We start from the raw sequence: 22,115 nt of genomic DNA on the forward strand, positions 1-22,115 counted from the left end.
TGTGTTTCTTATTACAACTGAGAAGTTTGCAACTGTTAATTTTATTAACCAAAAAGTCAATTCAATCTTTTTCCAAACTAAAACTTTAACTCTGGCCACTCTTCTTTGCAGAATTGAATGACCTGTTTAAAGTCACATGCAGCGTCTCAGTCTTAAAACCTTTGACTAAGCCACTTTTAATGAAATGTGTACCCCAGGATTGTCGAACCCCAGTCCTCAAGGGCCGGTGTCCTGCAACTGTTAGATGTGCCTCTGCTGCACCACACCTGAATAGAATAATTAGGTCATTAGTAAGGCTCTGGATAACTGATCTACACATGGATGTGGTAATTAAGCCATTTCATTTCAGTGTTTTGTACCTGTGGCACATCTAAAAACTGCAGGACACCGGCCCTTGAGGACTGGAGTTTGACACCTGTGGTGTACCCAAACCCCAAACTAGTAAGATGTTTTGGGTGAGTTGCACATGAGCCCACAAGTTTCGGACACTTCTAGGCAAGATTTCATCCACATGCAAGATATTTCTTGACAAGGCAGAAATGTCAATGTGACATATCAATGTGAACTTGATATCCAAGTTCTCAGTAACTTGGATATCAAGAAAAAAAATCTTATTGTGCTGGTTTGCCAGAATGTGCAGTTACAAATCCCAGTTCCTTTGATTTTAGATCAGATCAAGGCAAACCACAAAACAAGAGTAAAAACTGGGCAAATATGGGTCAATAAATGTCAGCAAGGTTTTATAATACCAAAATGGTCTTTTTACCTTTTAGTTAATTATGAGGTTTATTTTTAGTAAAGGCCTGTGAAGCACAGAAACACTAGCAAAGACAGTCACCACAGCTTAAAAAAAACTTTAAAAGTCGCTGATATAAGAGAATATGCTCAATCCAAGTTAAATGAGATTTTTGTGTAATATGTGTTTCTGTATGCATTGTATTAAGCCACATTTATAAGATTTTTAATAAATGTATTAATGCATACAGAATAGGGAAATAGAGCTGAAAATGCATAGCAGGAGACAGATGAATTGTTAAGTCAATAGCCTGAGGACAGAGGAGTCACGGTTTTGAATAATTTAAGGGAAATAAAGAACATTTTGAAGTAAAAATGTTCCAAAATTAGTTGATGATGAATACTTTTACGTATTTAAAGCTAAAAATAAGATTAAAGAAGATAACAGAGGATGAGAACCATCCAGCAGTGGGAAAGATGGCGTCTGGCGGAGAGAGACAGACAAAGCCTGTTTGCTCAGGCATTGATTCGGGGGGCCCCTGAGGCTGCGTCTTCCATTTACCAATTTGTGTCTTTCCTACACTCATCCTCACCTCTGCCCGTCTTCCCTCTCTCCGGCAGATCATTCGCAGGGAACAAACAACGCCGCTCGGGAACGCCGGACCCTGGGTTGCCAGGCAACCACACACTGACTTGATGGAGTGGAAGCAACTTCAGAGGCCTCTGTGAGCACAGCATCAAGGTTGCTATTAAACTCAAGTCTCAACCCTTCACACAGACACATACACATGCAAATAAGGCAAACAAATCTGAGGGCGTGTGCTAAAAACAAATAACATTCAGAAGCTTCTTTTAGTGAAACGACTGCAAACTCAGGGCTGCAACTTTACCGCAGCTTTCTCTCCAGGTCAGATGTGTGCTTTCTCCACCTATACTCATGTTTTTTATAAGTTGTAAAGGAAGTACTGTTTCCTTCCTGTAAGCAATGGGTGTGACTATGATAATAACAGGGGCACTTATTAATTAAAGGGAGAAGAAACACCCAAATTGTCCACTTACACGAGAAGCTGACAAGTAAAAGACAACAGTGGATGGCTTTAAGTCTTAGGTTGAATGAGTTTTTCTGACCAGATGTGCATGTGTTCATACTTACATTTTAGTGTAACCACTTAAGCTAAACTTGTTCTTAAAGCCATATGAAAGCATCAGTGATGGCCTGAGCAGTCGCAAATGTTCTTCTGGCGGAGAAGCACTTTGGGCTACATTAACTCAATAAAAGCAGCAACTAAAAGCATTGTATGTTTGATGAAAGATGAAAATCTTGCAACCTGTTATGTTGTTGCTAAATAGAGCAAATAATTAAATAATAACACTAAGATCAAGGTAATTTTTTTGTTTGGACTCCTGTATTTCTGAAACTCGCTTTGCTTTAAACAGCACTGTTGAAAATATCCTAAATGTAAAAAATGTCTGCCACTAATTGTATCAAAATTTTGCAGCATTTTAAAAGTGGCCAGCATAGAACTGGTCAATTAATGGGAGGTAAGTGAAAATAATGGACATCATTGAATGGACATGGAATATCCAACAGTAAAAAACGTCATTAAATGTCGACAAGAGGAAGAAAAGATGGTGTAAAATTTAAAAGTTCAAAAACTTTATTTTGCTGTCACTTTCAAAGACTCTAAAGAGCTTCACAAGACTTCAATATATATATATATATATATATATATATATATATATATATATACTGTGTATATATATATATATATATATATTTAAATGTCTTTTAATCTCTGGACTTTTTTCTGATTATTATTATTATTATTATTATTATCATCATCAAAGTTGTTTCTAAGTTATATAGACTCAAAGTTTATTGTGTCCAACTTTCTAGAAGTTAGTCATAAAATACAAAGCAATAAACCAAAGAACGAACCTCATCTGATTGATCACCGGGCTGAGACACCGAGAAGTGTTCTGAACACTGTGGCAACAAGATAATCGGCTTGTGAGAGAATAAAGTTTGGGCAGCAGAGAGGACAGGCACAGAAAAATCCAACTACTGTTCACCACCACCAAGGTGCTCTGTGCTGCTGGGAAAGCTCTTTTTGTTCCCTTTTTGTGTTTTTACAGAACATAGAAAAGCTCTGACTTTTGTTTCAGTTTCTAAATACCCCCTCTGGGAAGCTGCATTTCATGCTATTCAGAGGATATGCTCCAGGTAGAGTGAGCAGATTACGAAGTCTAAGCAATGGAATAGCCAGAGGAGGGTATTCAAGTTTTGGAATGCTGATTAAAAGGGTTGAGAGCTACATCTGTGACACAAATGATGCTGCGAGATCCAATGTTTGCTTCAGTGCTGGGAATAAGTTCACTTCAACTGTTGACAGCGTACTGAACTGAGGCAGCTGCACATTTGTACAACAACTGCATTTTAATTAGCTCCTCCTTTAAGCATTGTCTGATTCTCATATCAACAGTGGGTAGCACAGTGGCGCACGGTTGTTGATGCCTTTAAACAAGAAGATCTTGGGTTCAAGTCGCATACAATTTCTCCATTAGGTCAGGTTATTTGTTAAATTTTTTGCATGTATGTGCATGCATGGTTATTTGTCCTGTATATGTCTGTGTTGCCCTGTGACGAACTGACCTCCTGTCTGAGGTGTTCCCTCCCTCTCACCCAAAGACTGCTGAAGATGGATACCAGCCACTTTGCAAAGACAAGAGGGGGATAGATGATGGATCATTTTAACATACAAATAGACCCAAGATAAACTCAAAGAAAATCTAACATTACAAATTCATAGTTATCTTTACTTTATCCCCCCCACCCCTAACATTGGCAGCATATGCAAGAAGCCCTTGTAACTTCTTAAAGTAAAAATGATAGACCAATTAGACTGCGAACTGCTTTCTAGCAAAGAATTTACACAAGGCCTGCAAGTGTCATGATATGCGAGTGTTGAAACTTTAGGTTTCATTTGTGTTTGTTTTTTTTTTTCCTTGTTGCTTATTTACTTATATCTGGGCAGTATAATTTATTTATAATTTATTTATGCATTTATTCTCATAGTTTATGTTTTAGATCTGTTTTCCTAGATCAGTGATTCTTTCTGCAGGTTTCATGTCTCCCTTTCTCCTTCTCTTAGCCCAGTGGTTCCCAACCTTAGTCCTCAGTGACCACTGACCTGCAAAATGTGTTTACTTGCTGCTGTACACTAGATGTAAATGAATGGGTTATTAAAAGGCTTAACAGCACTTTATGGTATGCAGAGGAGGTCATGTAATCATTTGAATCAGGTTTTGGTGGAACAGAGACATCAAAAAATGCAGGACAGCGGTCCCAGGGTTGGGCACCACTACCTTAGCCTGCCACTTTGCTCACTTTCCCAGCTGCTTTCAATCTCCTATTTCCCTCAGTGTGGTCTCTTCCCCAGCTGCCCTTACATACCTCTGATTAGCTCCTCTTGTTCCTGTGTCACCTCCACCTCAATATTTAAGCTCACTGTATTGTTCCCCACTGACTCTTTCTGAAATTCACCGTCATTTTCCATCTTCCCTGCTGTGCCACCAGTTTCGTAAGTTATTCCATTTCTCATTAAATGTGCACTCTATGATTATCCAGAGTTGTTGTCTGTACTTTGGTCCACTCAAAAAATCCCTTTAGATGACAGCAAGAGATTATCTCTACAATGAGAAATCGCCTTCTGACCCCCAAGTTTTAATCTCGCATTACAAAGATTTTGAAATAAATGTATGCTTCTCTTAAGCTTAAAAAGGGGTTGATATTTTTCATGTGTTTTTAAATGATATCAAATATTTATACATGGTTAATGTCAATGAAGCAGATATATTGACACCTATTTATAGTCAATCTAATGAATGGAATTCCTCCAGCAAAGCTGAATGTAGTGCAGCAAAGTGTTTTTAGTGGTTAACAGACTTCAGATATAAAAATTAAAGTAAAAAACGGAGAATTTTTTTCGTGTGGATTTGAACACATCCTTTGGCTTGTGTGTTTATTGGATTGGTGCACAAATGTAATTCCTGCACATGTGCCTGTGACTCCTTACACATAAACAGCTGGTTTGTCCTGATTTATTTGGATGAGGTACTACTATTGTCAATATGAGCGTTGTGGTGTGAGTGAGCTGGTCCTCACAAGTTATTCTCTGCTCCACTCTAATACATGCCGTCATCCTCTTAGTAGACCGCAGGTCGACTCCCCACAATAAAATGTTGCAGAGAAAATTATGGGCGCAGTTTGAAACTTGGATTGTGTTTAAGTCATTGTTCTCGGATGATGCTAGACCTTTACAAGAAACTTTTTTTATTTAATCTGCAGATGAAGTCATATAATAGAGAAATAAATAATGAGAAAATGTCATAAAACTAGATGAATCAAGAAACATGCCATATTTAGTTATATGTTAATATATAAATATGACTTAATTCGCTATTTTCAGCTAGGCAGTTTCATGTCTGGGAGGCCTGGGAGCTTGAGGGCTCTGAGTCGTATCTCGACTGTTTGTGCTTTTCTGAAGCTAGATCTGCTATGGAAACTCCTCCAATCAGGCGCCATCATTAAGGCAGAAAGGCAAGTGCCAATGAGGACTTGCCTTTCTCCAAAATCTCTGTCCTACTTGAGCCCTTAGTATTTCTCAAGCGTTCTATATTTTTGCTTGGATTCAATATGTCTGCCACTACTGCGTTTTGTGAGTCTGTCCATCACCACATTCTCTGGATGGTTAGCCATCACCTTATTCTTATCAGCGGTGATCAGGAAGTTCCACAAGATCTTAACTTCATTGTCTAAAACCAACTTTGGTCTTTTTTTCTCACTTTGACTGCGGGCCTAACAGGAGGTATATATTTGTACGTGTTCCATATATCTTTGCATAAATCAAATAATTTTTTGTGCTTATGTTGCAGGCATAATGTTTGTTTTGTATTATATTCAAGAGAAAAAGCAGCTAAGTTGAGTGCATTTTCTACAGCAGAACCAAAAAGCCCAAATGTAAAGGTGAAATAAGAACAACAGAAAGAGACAGCCATCTCCCTCTGGCATTTGTAAAACAGTACATTTCCTGGTTGGTATAATGGATTTATCTCTGAGGAAGACCTCCTAGGAGCACTGTCTACAGATTGCTCCTCACACCATCTCCTACAGGGTTATTTGTTTGTCAACAGCTGTTTCAAAAGGGGCAGAAGTGTGAATGGAGATGGGTGATAAAAACTAAGACTATTCCACACAAAACATGCGGGCGAGAGATTTTTCATTTACCATGAACTCATCTCACACGTTCACTCATCTAAACCTCAAATTAAGAAACAGAGGGTCTCTCCAGCTGTTGCTAAGCGTGAGGCAAGGGGTTCTAAATCCCCCTCACTTATTTTATGGTGACAGACATAAAACCAATCATTCTATGATGCGCTGTTTATTGCACTTTTGGCTCCACATATATTAGATCAAATCTGCTGCGAAGATGCCTCTGGCAATTTGGCCGCTGGGTGGGGTCTGTTTTACCGTGGCAAGCCGGTTCATTTTTAGCAGAGCCCAGGGGGAAGCGGTGAAGAGCGAGGTCAGGAAAAATTGGAAATTTGATCACCCTCCCAAAACAGTTAAATGGCCTTCTAATAACCTTGGGACCAGCCTCAGAAAATGGCCCCGGGGCCAAAGATGTGTGTTTGCATTGTATTTATTGTGTACAAGTTTGAGTCTTTTATTTATAATATATATATATATAATCTGTGTATGTAAAGCATAAAAAGAAAGCAACACCATTTCTGCATAAGGATCACAGCCTCAATAAATGCTGGCCATGTTTTCCCAAAACAATGCTTTAGATGCTGAGAGGGATTCATGGTCTGATTTTGTTGTTTTTCCTGTGATTTTAAAACGGGACACAATACTATACTGTTTAAACTGCAATGTCCACAAACATGCTTCAGAGTTAGTTTTTGAGGATTGTTAAAGTTTTGTTTTAAGTTAAAGAGGCTAGTTTATAGTTTGTGGAGCTTGAACTAACGGAGAACAACATTAAGATAATAATCTGGACTAGCGCCAGAAATGTATTTGACCATTTATCGCATAAGCTGAAAAATATGTGATGATTCAAACTTTCTGTAACTAATATGTAGTTGTATAACAACTGTTCTTCACATCTGCATGACATGTAGTTCACCAAAGTGAAAAGTTAATAGCAGGAGGAGAACAATGAGCTGGGAATTTCAACAGCCGATGTCCTCTTATAGGAAGGTACCATAACATCAATCTTGAAATACTACAATCTCGTTACAAAAATTTTGTGCATTCTCCAAAAAGTCAGGGGCCACTCATGATTTATTTTGTGAAATGAAAGATACACAGTGTTATTAATGAACCCAAAATAACTCACTAAAATCATCCAGCAAACAGGAACAATTTTAATGTCATGTACTAATCCCCTTTAGTCACCAGACAGAAAATACGCAAAGGAAGAAAGACATACAGCAAGGTATCGGGGGTTGGAAATCGAATCCCAGACTGCTGGACTACAGCCTCTGTGTATGGGACACCTATTCCACCTCTACACCATGCACAGCCCCAAAGTACATGTTTGAGTTTGTAAAGAAAAATACAAGCAGTTCTGATATTTTTAATGTAACTGGACTTTAAATTCAGCCTGAGTATGAATATTTTTTCTTTTTTTCTGTGAGCTAAACTTTGAATTAGTTTGTGTGGGATAGCTTGCACATAAGTGTTGAGACATAAATGGTAAGTGAAATATTAAAACAGCTTTTAATAGGTCGTAACAAAAGAGGCACTTATTTCTGTGTGCAAAACAAAACGTGTCGAACTGAGAAAAAAAAAGATGAGATAAAAACAGCTAGGTTATCTTGAATTAACAGGATAATTAACCGCTGGTCTCACATAATAAATTAATTGCAGGCATAGACATTTATAATCTCCAACAACCCACGTTAAAAATACATTTTAATAAGATGAGGCGTCACTAAATACTGAGAAATATCTAGTTCACTTTCTATGTCCCTGTAACCACATGTTGGTCAAATATCCTATAACTTTCTGCTTGTGTCATATTTGGAGTGTGTTTGAATTTTAATGAATATTTTTCAGCACCAATTTCTTTAAGCTGTAACGAAGAGCTTCCGCTGTCTGGCAGAAATTTCTATGTGGTCTTCCTGTTGCAGAAAGAACCCACCACTTCTCCCCTCCTCCTTTTTTAGTCTTCATTTTAAAGGGAATGCCACCCACCTGGAAACTGGTAAATACTGAAGGTGTGCAGCTGAATAAATTAATGAATGGCCAACACTAATGAGGGGAGGAATTTATTTGCACTGTGCGTGCGTGTGTGTTTATGTAGAAGAAAAAGAGGGATTAAGAGAGAGAAATGAGAATTTTTCACAAAATACACATATGTGTGGATTTTCACAATTTGCGGTACATTAACCCTACAAACTTAAAGAATTTAAACTCTCCAGTGTTTTAGTCCACAATATGATCATGAAAGCTTATGTGAAGAACAACAAATTTTGTTTACTTTTGCATTAATAGAACGTGCAGCGTGTAGTGGTGATGAGAGTTACTGCATGCAACTCATATATAAGAGAGGCAATATGTGAATCCATGCATGTGATGGGGTACAATATGGCTATTAAATATATGTATATTCTTAATTTAGTATGCATTTAAATTTAGCCTTCTTTAATTCAATACCCCTAAATTAATTAATGTGCAATCACTTGCCTTAAGATGCCAGCTAATTTTGTAAGCTGAGTTTACTGGTGTGATGTAACCTGAGTATTTATTGTTAAAATATACCCATAACAAACTCATTTGTAATTTGCAACAAGACATGCAAGGAACACAGCAAACATGTGATAGTAGGTGCTCTGGATAAATGCCAAAAAGCTGAGTGTAATGTAAAACTAATACTGTTCAGCGCCCAGATGACACCAATGAAATCTAAGGGTAGAGAATGCTTTTCTTCAGCAGAGACAGGAAACCTGGTCATAGTTAATGGGAAGATGGATGGAGCTAAATACAGGACAGTTCTGGAAAAAAACCCCCAGAGTTTGTAAAGTACTTGCAACTGGGATGAAGGTTAATCTTTCAGCATCACAAAGACCTTAAACACAGTCAGATACACAATGTAAAAAGGGTTTGATGTTTCTAACTGTAAATACAATACCTTACTATCAAATTTACTTAAATACATGTAAATCCACCACTTATTCGGTGACTGTAAGTCTGAAAAGGAGTATGATAAAGTTTAACTTATATAATCATACCCCTTTTCCATACATTAATTCATAGCATAAGTAGTCTTCCTACTTGGATCATGATGAGTCAGTAACGGCACTAAGTCAATGTTAAAACAGCTGGAAAATATTACATTTAGGAATGAGGTGTATTTGCCTGAAGAATACAAACAGTTTCCATTGTTTTCAAACAGACTCATTAGCTAGGAGTCATATGCACTTGCCCATGTTGGTACAAAGACATTTAGAACTGTAATATAATGTTAACAATGGTATCTTTTGATTTTGTTATTATTATTATTATTACTATTATTTTGTGAAAGTGCTGGAAGGTGGACATATGTAGTACTGGAAAGGACCAGAGGTCATTTGGCAGCAGCATTAGGTGTATCTGGCAGTCAGTACTTCTCTCACTGGGACACACCCTCTGTCTAATTCTCACCTGCCAATTTCTTATTGGCATATGGACGTCGGCCAATGACAATAATGTGGCATTACTGCCTAACAGCATGGCTAATATTCTAATTGATGCTTATTCAGATCTGATTGAGTAGTTTTTGTTACCCAGATTTGGCATTTCACATGAAAAAAACTCCCAACACAGGCCTCAAAGCAAAATGTGAGGCCAATTTCTTTCCTCAGTTTGATTTACTTTGTTTGATTTAATTCTGGTTAAATTAGTCTTACATAAACTGCGTCTGATTAGTACAAATAGTGATTTCCTAGCTTGATGGTCAATTACCTGATTTAAAGTGTGTTTGTCAAATTTAGGGTAGTATCCATTTACACCAACCAATATGCATAGCTGCTCTATTGTTTAAATCCTCTATTAAAAAAGTCTTTTACACACTAAACATAAATCAGAGAGGGTACTGGTAAACAAAATCTCAATTCTACATGAGACAATATAAGATAACTTAAAAAAAGGTAGTATTTTTCTTAGTTCCTAACAATATCATTATTTTGCTTTAGTAGATCCAAATTTTTGCAAGTTATGTAAATGAACTTTTTGAACTCAATGTTTAGTGGTGAGGGAGGCATTGCAATCTACAATAAAATGGAAAAATGTTATTGGGAGGAGATGATACAATAAAACTGGGAAAGTTGTTAGAAATATTTTAGTTGTTGCTACTCATTAACAAGATAGATGGACTAACCCAGTGTTACTTTGCTGTTTAACTTTGTGGTTATTTGTGCTTACTGATTATAAACTCCTGGATTTGGAGCTTAAAATACATAATTTTCTTGGCTGTACCTCAAATTCCCAACTTTTTTTTTGTTTAATGCGCACTCCAGTGTATCGGGTTTACCATTTCTTTCCTCCCACACTTTATCCAAAGCTTTGGATTTTGGTTTTAGGATTTCCCGTCATTTCAGTTTGGTTTAAAAAAAAAAAAAAAAACTTTAATTATTTTCACTTTCTGCATTCCTCTGGAGTTACACACAACTGACTGTAACTCTACCAAAATACATCACTCATGCTTAGATGGTTTGAGGTTGAAAGCTGTTTGGCCTGATGCAGTCTAGTGAAACTGATGTCTTGCGTCGCTTTATGTCCAGGATGGTTTTCATGTTAATTTCACACATGCTCTTTAAAATCTTGGTTTTCTTCTACAGGCCACATCATTTTAAGCATGAAGGCTATTTATATCTAAATTATAAAGGCTATTTGGACCACATCAAACAGGCAAATTGACCCTCATTTTCAACATCTTTGTTGAGGCTAAGCTGACAATATTGAAATCTGGGCTATAAAATGATATTTTCCAAAGTACTAATCCCATGATGAATAGCTAAATTGGCAGTGTAATCTAAAAGAGAAACAAAAGAGATTCTGAGGACAAGTTAATGCTTCAAACATAAAATGTATATTAAAGCACAAGTATTAATTTCAGATGTTCAAAAATTTAACAAGGTGGCTCCAATTTTTTTTTTTTTCTGCTGTAGAACATCTTGAAATGAGTTTTCTACATAAGGTTAATTAACTCAGACTTTACCAATGAACCACAACACTGATTTCATGGTTAAAATGTTCAGACTGAATAGTAAAAGTGGAAGACGGTCTGATCATGAGTTATTTATGCACGTTGATTCATGGGTAAAGTGATGTAACCGTCTGCCATTTGGGGTTGAGGATGGGCTTTGGGTTCAGTAGCTGAAGGTCTGACCTCTGAAAAGGTTTTCTCTTTGCTGGATGCATTTGGATAAAAAAAAAAGCAGTGAAGGTAGAGATTGTACAGCTGTCGACAGTATGTGCTAATGGTGTGTATAGAAAGCAGATGTTTCACTGAGCACTGACCCGTGTGTGTTGACTTTATGGATTTTTGTTTTTGCTCCAATTTGCCAACTGCTCATATGGCACAAGAAATTGAAGACATTTGTCTAAAGATGTACATTAAGGCAGATGTACTTGTTTTTATGTTGTTATGGAGGTCATAACCTAACAGAACACTAAAACTTTGTTTAAATGTCACTTTATTTGTTGTATTATTGTTTGGGATCCAGTTGTGACAGTCATCTCTACAATGACGAAGTAAGATAATGTAAGATGGGGAAACAAGTTAAGTTTGTCTGCCTGATTTATGATTATGGAACTTATTAATACTGAAGCGCTCACAAGTCTGTCCATTTCTTCATGTTTAGATTGGCTCTACGTTTAAGTTTTTATGTCTTCATTATCTTTTGCTGCCTCTTCACTTGGTCTAAAGAAGCCGGGAGGTTCTGATTATCTGTGAGGCATCTCTGGCAATGTGCAGATGCAGTAATGAAGAGGTTGTCCTGAATTTAAGCAATTCCTGCAGAATTAGAGACAGATTTTGTAGGGGCTCTAGTGAGATTACAAGGTTTACCTGATCCACACTGATAGTTTTTTTTTTTTTCTTTTTTCAGTAGAAGTACACACTAAACTGAATTTGAACTCTCGTTTTACCAGTGGGATCTGGGAGTTTATTAGTCATGCTTCCAACAGCTGTATTGTTTTTTTTTTGCATTTTAAATGGCTGATGCCTAATTTTAAGAGTTATGCATACAGATGTTAAGATTAATACTTGACGAAGAAAATTCACTGACAGACATGAGGAGAAAAGAAACACGGATGTGCTCTTGAGTTGACCTGTAATTTCCTTCATTTATACATTACTATGTTGTAGTTTAAGCGTACTCTGTGGCGTAAACATGGATTTACACATTGTTTTTAGGATTTAATTTCAACACATGGTCTACAGCTGTCGATATTCTAGGTCATACACATACTTTGGACGAGCAGTGGGCAACATAGAGTTTTATCACAATATTTTTTGGTACTATTGTGATAAAAGTGATAAGAGATACTACTGTTTTTTAACAAGCTGTACAGCTGTGAGTTCGTGACACAGCAGTCCACACAAACACAAATACTGCTCTTGAAAAACATACCCATTTTTATGCTGCTTCAGGACATCAGTCACATAAATAAGTGTGATTTGTATTACTAAACTGCTCACAGTAACTGGATTTAATCATCTTGTCAATTGTATTGATATTTATTGATACACTCATTGAACAGAAAAACAGTAAAATTAACAATCCCAACAATACGGACAGTTTTGGAGTTTTTTAACATCGTTAATCAGAATTTATCGTGATGACAATAATTCAATTATATCACGATAATAAAGTGTCACAATAAATGATAAACGGTATGGTAATTTGTTATACAACTGCATGCCCATGTTCCATGAAATAAAGATTATACTTATTTTCCAAATTGTCATAATGAGGTAGTTATGTGTTGAATTTAATACAATTTAAAATAACTCTTTAAAATGTGCAAAAAGTGAAGCACTTTGAATACTTCTGAATCAACAGTATTGATTTCACTTAAAGTGCATCAAAGAACATGCTGTTCCAAAAATCCTGGGAATGTTCTGTAAATCTACTTTTAATGAACTAGGAACAAATTGTACATTTTCAATATTAGTCCTTTTGATCAGTGATCAAGGGCATTTGAACGATTTTGATCGACTGGTAAAATTGAAGTTGAAAAATGATGTTTTACATTAATGTTTCCACTATGAAAGGACAGTGGACAATTTTTGAGAAAACAATAATAGAGTCAAGGAGTTTTTCACCAGCAGCACACAAGAGTCACCTTTTGTCCCTCATAGATTTGTTGATGAAATCTGAAATTAGAGAAAGCTGCTTTCTACCAATGTGTCCCACAGATTTCTTTACTGTTGTTCATTAACACTGCTTATTTTTGGCAAAAACCCTTTGACTTTTTGGCATAAACTTTGGCAAAGCATTATAAGAAAAGCAGAAAAGATTCTTGTCAGAGTTCTTAAGAGTCGATATTGAAGGAAATGCAAACACACATACAGACATTGTACAACATAGACAGCAACCCTCTCACAACTCACAAACACTCTTGAGTTGCAGCCTTGGCAACTGTTTTTCTGTCTTTTTTTAATTAGAGCAAAAGATCAGAGAAATACCAAGTGTCAATACTGCAGAGAATGAGAATATGGCAACGGCGACCTTTTAGAGCTCTTTGATCTTTTATAATGTCAGGGATGGAGCATCTTGTTCTTTTCTGCCATACGTTTGGGTCCTCTGTCACACCCTTGCATGGAAAATCTGAGAACTGCATTGTAATAAGAAAAAAACAAAACAACTTATCAAAGAAAGCGGCAACAGTCTCCTGCTATTAAATGTACGCTGCATGTTAAAAGGTGTTTAACCGCATTAAGATGTTCCCGCATACTTTCTGGTCATTATACGCATGAAGGCATTTTTGAACAACATGGCAAATGACTAAATAGTGGCAATGTCCACCTCTGACTGTGAGGAATCTGTTCCTAAACCGCTTGATGTCACACAGCAGGGTGCAGAAAAGGCTGAGAGTATTTCTTTACTTTGAGCTATTCAGGTGAGCTAGCTTAATTAGCACTATCGGTCCAGTTTAAAACATAAAAATAATCGCAGAATCATTTGTGAATGTATTATGGAGATGTGTTTTGGGAGTATTTTGATGATACATTTCCATTAATGAAATGGTAAGAATTTAATGGTGTGTCAGTAGGTCGACCATGAGTCTACTCCAAAAACTATGCACGGCTCATAAGGCTGGTGCTGTAATTTTGGTTGTGAGAGATGCTGATTAATAGCTACATTTGGGAGTTTTGGGAAAAAAAACATGGACTTAGTTTTAAAATTTGAACAAGCACATCTTGCATGTCTTCTCCTTGTCTGCTGCGATGCAGCCTTCCCAGAGCTTGCTGTGAAATGTGAGAAATTGACAATTTTCTCGTAAGGTTAGGTTGTTTGCCCACAATTAGCACAGCTGGGCACCAGCAATCTTAAGCTTGAATGATGACAAGCACCAGAGAGGTGAGCAGCACATACACAAGCTTGATTGACATTGCAAAGACATTCCTGGGTCCAAGACATTTAGCACAAGCTGGATTTAGTTATTGTTGATATCACTCCCAGAAGCAGCAGCATAGATCTGTCTTATAGAGAGAACACATAGAAGTAATGTAGATTACATTTGATAGATGTTGCTGCTAAACAGGATTATCAAGCTTAGGAAGTGATTGTTTTTTGACATAGAACCAGGTAGGTTGAAAAGCTTTTCTCCTTTAAATGAAATTGTTTATTTAAAAAAATGCCTTCTGTATTTAATCTAGTTATTTTTTTCTGATATAAAATTTAATTATGACCTAACACATTAACAGATGACAAAAGCAAAACTGAATGAACTCTCTAAGGGAACAAATATACATATATATTTTTTTGTTGTGATGTATTGTAAAAGTTACATAAACACATGGATCAGTTTTAACTGCATAGGAAACCAAATTGAAAGCTATGAATCCTCACTAATTACCATAAATTATAAACAGAAAACAAGCCTTTCACAGTAATTTAACAAAATAGAATGGGTTGAGAAATACATGAAAATTAGCTGGTTCAACAATACAGGCAACAACTCCCTGGTAATTGCAGTGAAAATGGGGGGGGGGGGGGGGGGGAAACCCGCTTTACTTACCAGAGATTCTCAGATGAAATTGAGTCTTGGTCCATTAGGATAAATCTGTCATGTATGCATCTCCAAAGCATTATTGTGATCATTACCTAAAGACTAACTAAAGCTGGATTTTATGAACAAAACTGAGCGTTGGTTTGTAAGTTGAATTAACAAATCTGGGATAGAAAGAACATTGTGTGACCTTCCAACAAGTTTACCATGCCCAGATCAGTTTGATATGAAAACCGTCATCGGGCTGACGAGAAAAACTTAAAAGGATGAAGAAACCCCTCCCCAAAAAGGATTTTATCAGTCTATTCATGTAATGCAAGGAAAAAAAAAAAACTTGAATGAATTGTGGTATGTGTGAAAAATGCTTCATTCCCTTGGTTTTGCTTTCCTAATTAGACCCAGTTTGAGATCAACATCAATGCTTTGATGTTGCAATGGACTGTGCTGGCCACATGCTCCTTTCTCCACATTCCCTGAGCATCAGGCTGAGAAGGAGATAAATCATCCAGGCTAGAGGCCCAGTGGCTGGGATCATCTCTTTCTGCAGAGATGATCCCATCTCTTCTTTGTGTGGATGTCCGTATTAGCAGTTGGCATGAGTTTTTGCCTCCGGCTGTGAGGCAAGGGAGGATTTCAATGTGGCGATGATGGCCTGGTCAAGTTGAAAGCAGTCTTATCTCCTAATCCTGTTAAATAAATGGCCTGCATTTAAGTTGTAAGTTGGCTGAAGCAAAAATGGAGAGTGAAAAGTGAAGATATGTTATACCCATCAAGATTAAAAGGTGCTCCTTGCTTCTTTCCACTGATGGAGGTGAGAGGAATTAAATAATAGCCACCATTATGGTATTTGTTGTTTGTTATTTTAGTTAACTATATATGGCTTTTTTTCCTCCCAATTCCTACACATTATGAAATTATTATTTCTCTATAAATAGAGAAAATAAAGTTTTCCATCATACCTGATAAGAACTAGATAAAAAGCAACTCAAAGAAATGCAAATAAGATCAGCAGTACATTGATTACACTTATCATATGGGATCAGAAAGCTTGAGAGAGAGTAATAAACTATTTCTTACTGTGACATTTGAGCATAAGTGGAAGGCACATAAGCTTAAGTGTACTACTATATTTGTGAAGTTCATGTAAAATATATGCATGCTCATATGTGGGTTAGTGATATCATGTGCATGTCTGACTGCCAGCAAAGTGGGTTGGCCTGGCTTGTGGCCTACGTTTATTTAGCTGTGAATTCTTCCTTTTGATCCAATGACTCACAGCCTGTTTGTGTGTCTAGAAAACTCTAAGCTCTGGCAGACAGTGTCCAGTATCACAGCAAAACCCTAACTTCATTTTGAGTGGGCCCTAGATTTTTGGGGATGTTTGGAACACCTTGAGGGACCTTTAGAGACCTCGGCACCACTGATGAAACCACGTTATGGGTTTACAACGCTCACTCACACACTAACTTATTGGATATTCTGACTAATATTACACTTTTGCTTTGTAAACATATTTCAAATGAAATTATTGTAATTTTTTGTATTAAGTAATGGGGAAAAAATTAAATCACTCAATGTTTATTCAAAAGTTGATTCAATCTCAATTAAAAAAAAAGTACAGCATTGCTTTGTTGCATGACTTCTGATCTTGATTTGAAATCCAGCAATGAACACAAATATTCTTCATTAATTATGTACCAATATTGCCATTCAATTTCTTTAAGATGCAACTTGAAATATATTGTAATGCTTTTGTTCCTTGAAAAGATGGCTTATTATCCTCAGTTATCGTCACTAACCCTACACTCAGTTGACGCTGTACAATGTAGGTCTGACCTGCAATGAATCGTGGATTCAGGAGGAGTAATGTGACATTAATGTGATTTTCCTTATTTCAAAGCAAGAACATGCATCCTGGGGCAGGTTTTGTTCAAGTTCCCTAAACGGATCATTTAGACCCAGACTGCTTAACAGAAGCGGAGACTTGGGAGTTTGAGGCCATGTTTAAAGACTTCAAGACTTTGCTCTGTTTCTGAAGCTGTAGAGTAGTTACTGTGTTGTTTTCGGTGTCATCACAACTAATTTTACTTAATTGATCCGCAAATTCAAGGAACTCAGAACATATGCTGTTACTAGCTTAAATGGCACACTATGTATGTTCCTCATCGGTGGTTTTCTCTGTATGGCCACAGAATATAAACAGTATTTCTCTTGCTATCATGCGAGAAGAACCACCAAACTCTGACAGACAACTCTTATAATCAACACATGCTGTGAGGACAAAGCACCAGGGTATGTGTAAAACAACAAAAGCTCAACTACTTTTTATCTCGTACTTCTTGTCTGCTTGCTCCTCATCACGAATGACAGCCCTGATTTGAGCTTTCACACAGCAGTTCGGCTCAGACACTCAGCCTGTCTTACTGAAACTGTGGATCCAGTGTTTTCTAAAACATGTTGAAATGGAACAATCCAAGATGTCTCTCTCACTGAATTTGTACAGTACATCTTGGGGAAGAATTCATCACTCCCAGTTTTTAGTGATGTACTCCCAATGTATTTCTGCATTGATGTAGAAATAGATCCTGGTATTGTTTCTATCATTTTCAATCTTTTAAAAATGCAGTAAAAAGCAAACAGACAAAAGAGAAAAAAACAAGAAAGCTACAGTGCATTTCCAAAGCATTCATACCCAGTTAGCTATGTCATTTTCTACATTACCATCACAAACTGGTTTTGTGATTGTATTTGATGAATGTGCATAGATTTGTACATTCTTTCTGGGATGGAGGATGAAATACATCAGGTTTTATTTTTTCTAGGAAGAGAAATAAAAACAATACAGTACATACTTTTCCTGGGTTATACCCATATTCCACTTAGTAAAATAATCTCGTCAGTAATCTATTGTAAAATACAATAAAATCCAGCTGTTAAATGAAGACATCAGAGGTTTGTTAGAGTACTTGTGAACGCAGAGCACCAGGAAGACGAAGATGAGCATGCTTTAAACTGATCTAAGTTATGAGACAAAGTTTCTTGGTGTATTCTGTTGCTCTTTCAGGGATATGTTTGACTTTATTCCATTATTAATTCTTCATGTTTGGTTCATGAGCTTTGGAGGTCTTCCCTTTTTTGGCAGGGTTGTTGTTGAGCCAAATTCTTTCAATTTTCTAATAATAGATTTAACATGTCTCCAGATGATAATCAGAGTATTTTATTTTAAAACCCAGCCCAGGGTTGTTTATTTCCCTTAGTTTTTGTATGAATGATTATTATTTTTTTGTTGTTCTCTCTTGAAGCTTATTCAGTGTGTTTTCTTACAATACTGCAGGTTCTAAGTCTCTTTAACACTGAGCGTGTCTTGAAATGTAAGGTTTTAGCACTGAACAAATACTTCATTCAGGATGGAGCATCATTATTTGGATTTTTTGCGATCATCCTGAGTTGTGATGATCAGACACAGACTGGGAAGAAAGCAAGATAAGAGAATTTATAAATAGTGTGGTTGTGTGAGAAACAGACTTTGCAAGGCCAAAGGGACATGAAGGGGGTGTTAGGAGCAGTACTGGCAGTACACTCTGTAATTGTGTGTGTGTGAGAGTTTGTGTGCGTGCATGTGCGCGTGTGGAGCCCAGATGGACTGTACTAAGGTTACTTGGAGAGAAGAAAAGACTCATGTTGTTCGGGAAATGGACTGGCGTACAAAAACTTGTTAAATTTGCTACATCTTTATAGAAAAGCAGATCTGCTTTTCAAGATGTTGTTGTCCTGCATCGTCAGCTGTCAGAATTCACTTGTGCTAAAGATGGGTTTAGGCGAGGAGGCGATGAAGCCAGAGAAAAGCAAAGACATAAACAGAGAAGGTAAACAAGAGAAAGCTGTTTTCTGCTTGTGTTCACTAAAGTTTGCTTTATACTTGCATGGAATTAGGTTTAGGAAAAACTCCTTACCAAATGATTGTCAAAGCAAAATCCTAATTCAGATTTGTTTGCGTACACTGTGTTGATGCTTTGACCAAACTGATCTGCCAAAAACAACCTTGAGGTTTGTACATGATATGAATATGGTCAGATGAGTAAACTGTAAATAATGTTAGTTTAACTGTAAAATTAGACTTACAACAGGTCTTTACTGTTTATGCAGTGAACACAATTTTGCTGTAGAGATGATGGTTTTCACAATAAAACTACATTATTTTCAGCAGTTCTGTACTTTATTACATATGACTGTGGATTGCATTCTGGTAAACATCTTATTACAGCCTCCTTATTAGTTCAGGTCTGTCTGAACTAATTACCAGATAAGGCAAGCTGTCAATGATTTATTTATTTATTTATTTTATTTTTTTGAAAATGGCATCAATTCTGCCATGAGTGTCATAGCTCTCACATGCCTGGTTTACTCAACATTTACACAACTGCATCCCAACCTTCTGAGCAATGGCCAAACAAAAAACACTTCACTCGCCTCTGGATGCTGGATGCTTGAAACTGAAAATGAAATTGATTGCATGACCAATACGGCTTCTCAAGGAGCATAAAAATTTCACAAAGTGACAGATGACTCTTTTCAGTCTTCATGGTAAAATAAAAATAGTTATGTTAAAAGTAAAACCTGGTCACAGTTCAGCAGAACACTATGAAAACAAAAATGCACACCTATTCAAAAGGAGAACATGTACTTCAAGCATGCATTTTTTGTTTATTGTAACAAAACAGGTAAACAAGCACATGTTTACCTCATGTTACACAAAATCTGAGCAACATCCAGCTTGAGCCTATTTCTTGTGATCCCCTAGTCTCTGAATTACTGAAGCATTACTGTTCTGATCACACCTTTTCTGCAGAAAGCCCAATAAGCATCCACCTCACTAACCCCCATCTATGTGGACAGATGACCGCGTTATAGTCCCTGTAACCTAATAGAAAAAAGAAAAAAAACACATAACACTCAGACAATAGGAACAAACCAGAGCATTGAGGAGAGTTGGAATATAAAACATTCTAAGCACTCTATGTGCTTTTCTGATTAACTTGTGTTGCATCTACACTGGGAAACAATGCAACAAACAATCCAATGAATGAAACCCGCCCACTCTGATGTCATAGAAATTAAGCATTATATGTCTATGCAGTTAGTCATGCTTGCCCTCCCAGTCATCCACACTGCATACCCGTTGGCTCTATCAATATTTATTTTAGCCGTTGAATTTTGAATCACAACTTATATAATGATTTGATTATGCATTGACACAAATTATTTTGCATCCAGTCTTTGTGAGTTGGCGTGTGTGAGACAATCTGCGGCTTCGCATGAGCTGCAGGGGCAGTTCCATAAAGTTTAATTATATGTTGCATTCCCAGTAGAGGGCCTGAGATTAAACTAAATTAAATTGTGTTGGGGTGCATAAAACGTTTCTGTGCTGCAGAGCAAATACATGCAGCGCAGCTGAAGCGACTGAAATTGTGGCATCTCTTTCGCAGGTGACATGTAGTGACAAGTTAGAGTCCATACGGTTTTGTCTAGTTTGATCTTTTGAGCATTAATCAAGTGCAAAACGTTGATGACATAATGTGTGAAGAGGTCAGAATGTTTCAAGAAGTACTTCCATGTGTCGTCTTAATGGCACATGGAGGTTTTGGGCCTTAGTTTTAAAGTGCTACCAAAATCATTTTATATTGACTTCATTATGAGAAAGTTCATATGATTATTATTATGAAGCTTTACCAAACATGAACAGCTTAGTAAGAATCTTTTGTAGCTCACAGTCTAATGTTCTAGGTTAATAAACCAAATGCTCCTCATGAACAGTGCATTGATGTGGTTTACTTCCTTTAAATTGACTTCATGAAACCACTATATAAAAACAGATAAACTTGACAAAAACATACATAAACTAACTGACAACCAGGCATTTGTATACAATAGTGGTATTCCAGAGAAGATGTTAATAATTTATTGAACTGTAATTGTTGGTGACTTAAAATCCTATACCTCAAGCACGAGCTAAGTTGAGTTGAGTCGTGCAACTTTAAATCCAAGTCTGATGTTTGTCTTTTAGTGGCTTATGTGTGTCAAGGTTGTATAATTATTTTTGCCATCTGTGCCTTTAAATGGACAATGAGGCAGCCATAAAATGTCCAGATCTTTAACTACACTTTTCAATAAAGAGCAAGAGGTTTTTCTTTAACAAAAGTCTAATGCAAATATTTTGCAATGTTTTTCTAATTTTATGCTGAGGTGCAAAGGTCAGCTATTTTTTTTTTTTTTTTTAGTTTTTAAACTAAATGCATTTTTTTTAGCTTGTACAAACCATAATCCTGACATGGACTCAGTTTGAGTCTATTTTTTAAGATATTTTGGTTCTTGTAGTCTGTAAAAAATAAGATCAGAACAGCATAAGCATGTGGGCTCATTTACTCCCTCTTTTGAGAAACAGAGGTACTGCTTACCATACCTTTTGCTTTTCAGTGTGATTTTGTTGCCAGTTGGCAAAACTGCATATGCAATAACAACATTACAGAAGTGTAATAAAACAGGAAAAGGTTTAACTTGATTTACGCTGTATATGCCCTCTAGAGTGAGGCTCGGTTTGTCTCATTTGGGTTAGTTCACATATTGGTCTCAAAAAACAAACATACAACCCTGCCCCCTTTTTTTTCTTTTTCTTTTGAAGCAATAATGGTGACCACACTTGAACTGAGCCAGATAAGCATAAAATAAGAATAGAAGATTCTTTATTTTATTTTACTTTTTATTGTGTTATAATATTTTTAGTATACCTATGTATGTAGTTTAGATAAATAGAATTACATTTCATTTCCCATAAAGACCCAGCAAAACTAAAAAAAACATACAGAAAAATATTAAATTGTGAGAGAATTCAGTGCGATTGCAAGTTGGAATTATTAAACGAGTGCATGTTTACAGGACATAAATACCTCGATACCCTGACCTTCACATCATTAAATAGAGTTTACTTTAGTTTCATACTTCATTAGCATCACTAATTGAAAGCAGACTGGCCTCCAAAAGAATACATCTGTCCTTCCAAGTTCTCTTAAATGATATCTGCACAAACATTTAAAAA

Source organism: Xiphophorus couchianus, chromosome 23 (genome assembly GCF_001444195.1).
Source record: "Xiphophorus couchianus chromosome 23, X_couchianus-1.0, whole genome shotgun sequence".
Taxonomy (NCBI): Eukaryota; Metazoa; Chordata; class Actinopteri; order Cyprinodontiformes; family Poeciliidae; genus Xiphophorus; species Xiphophorus couchianus.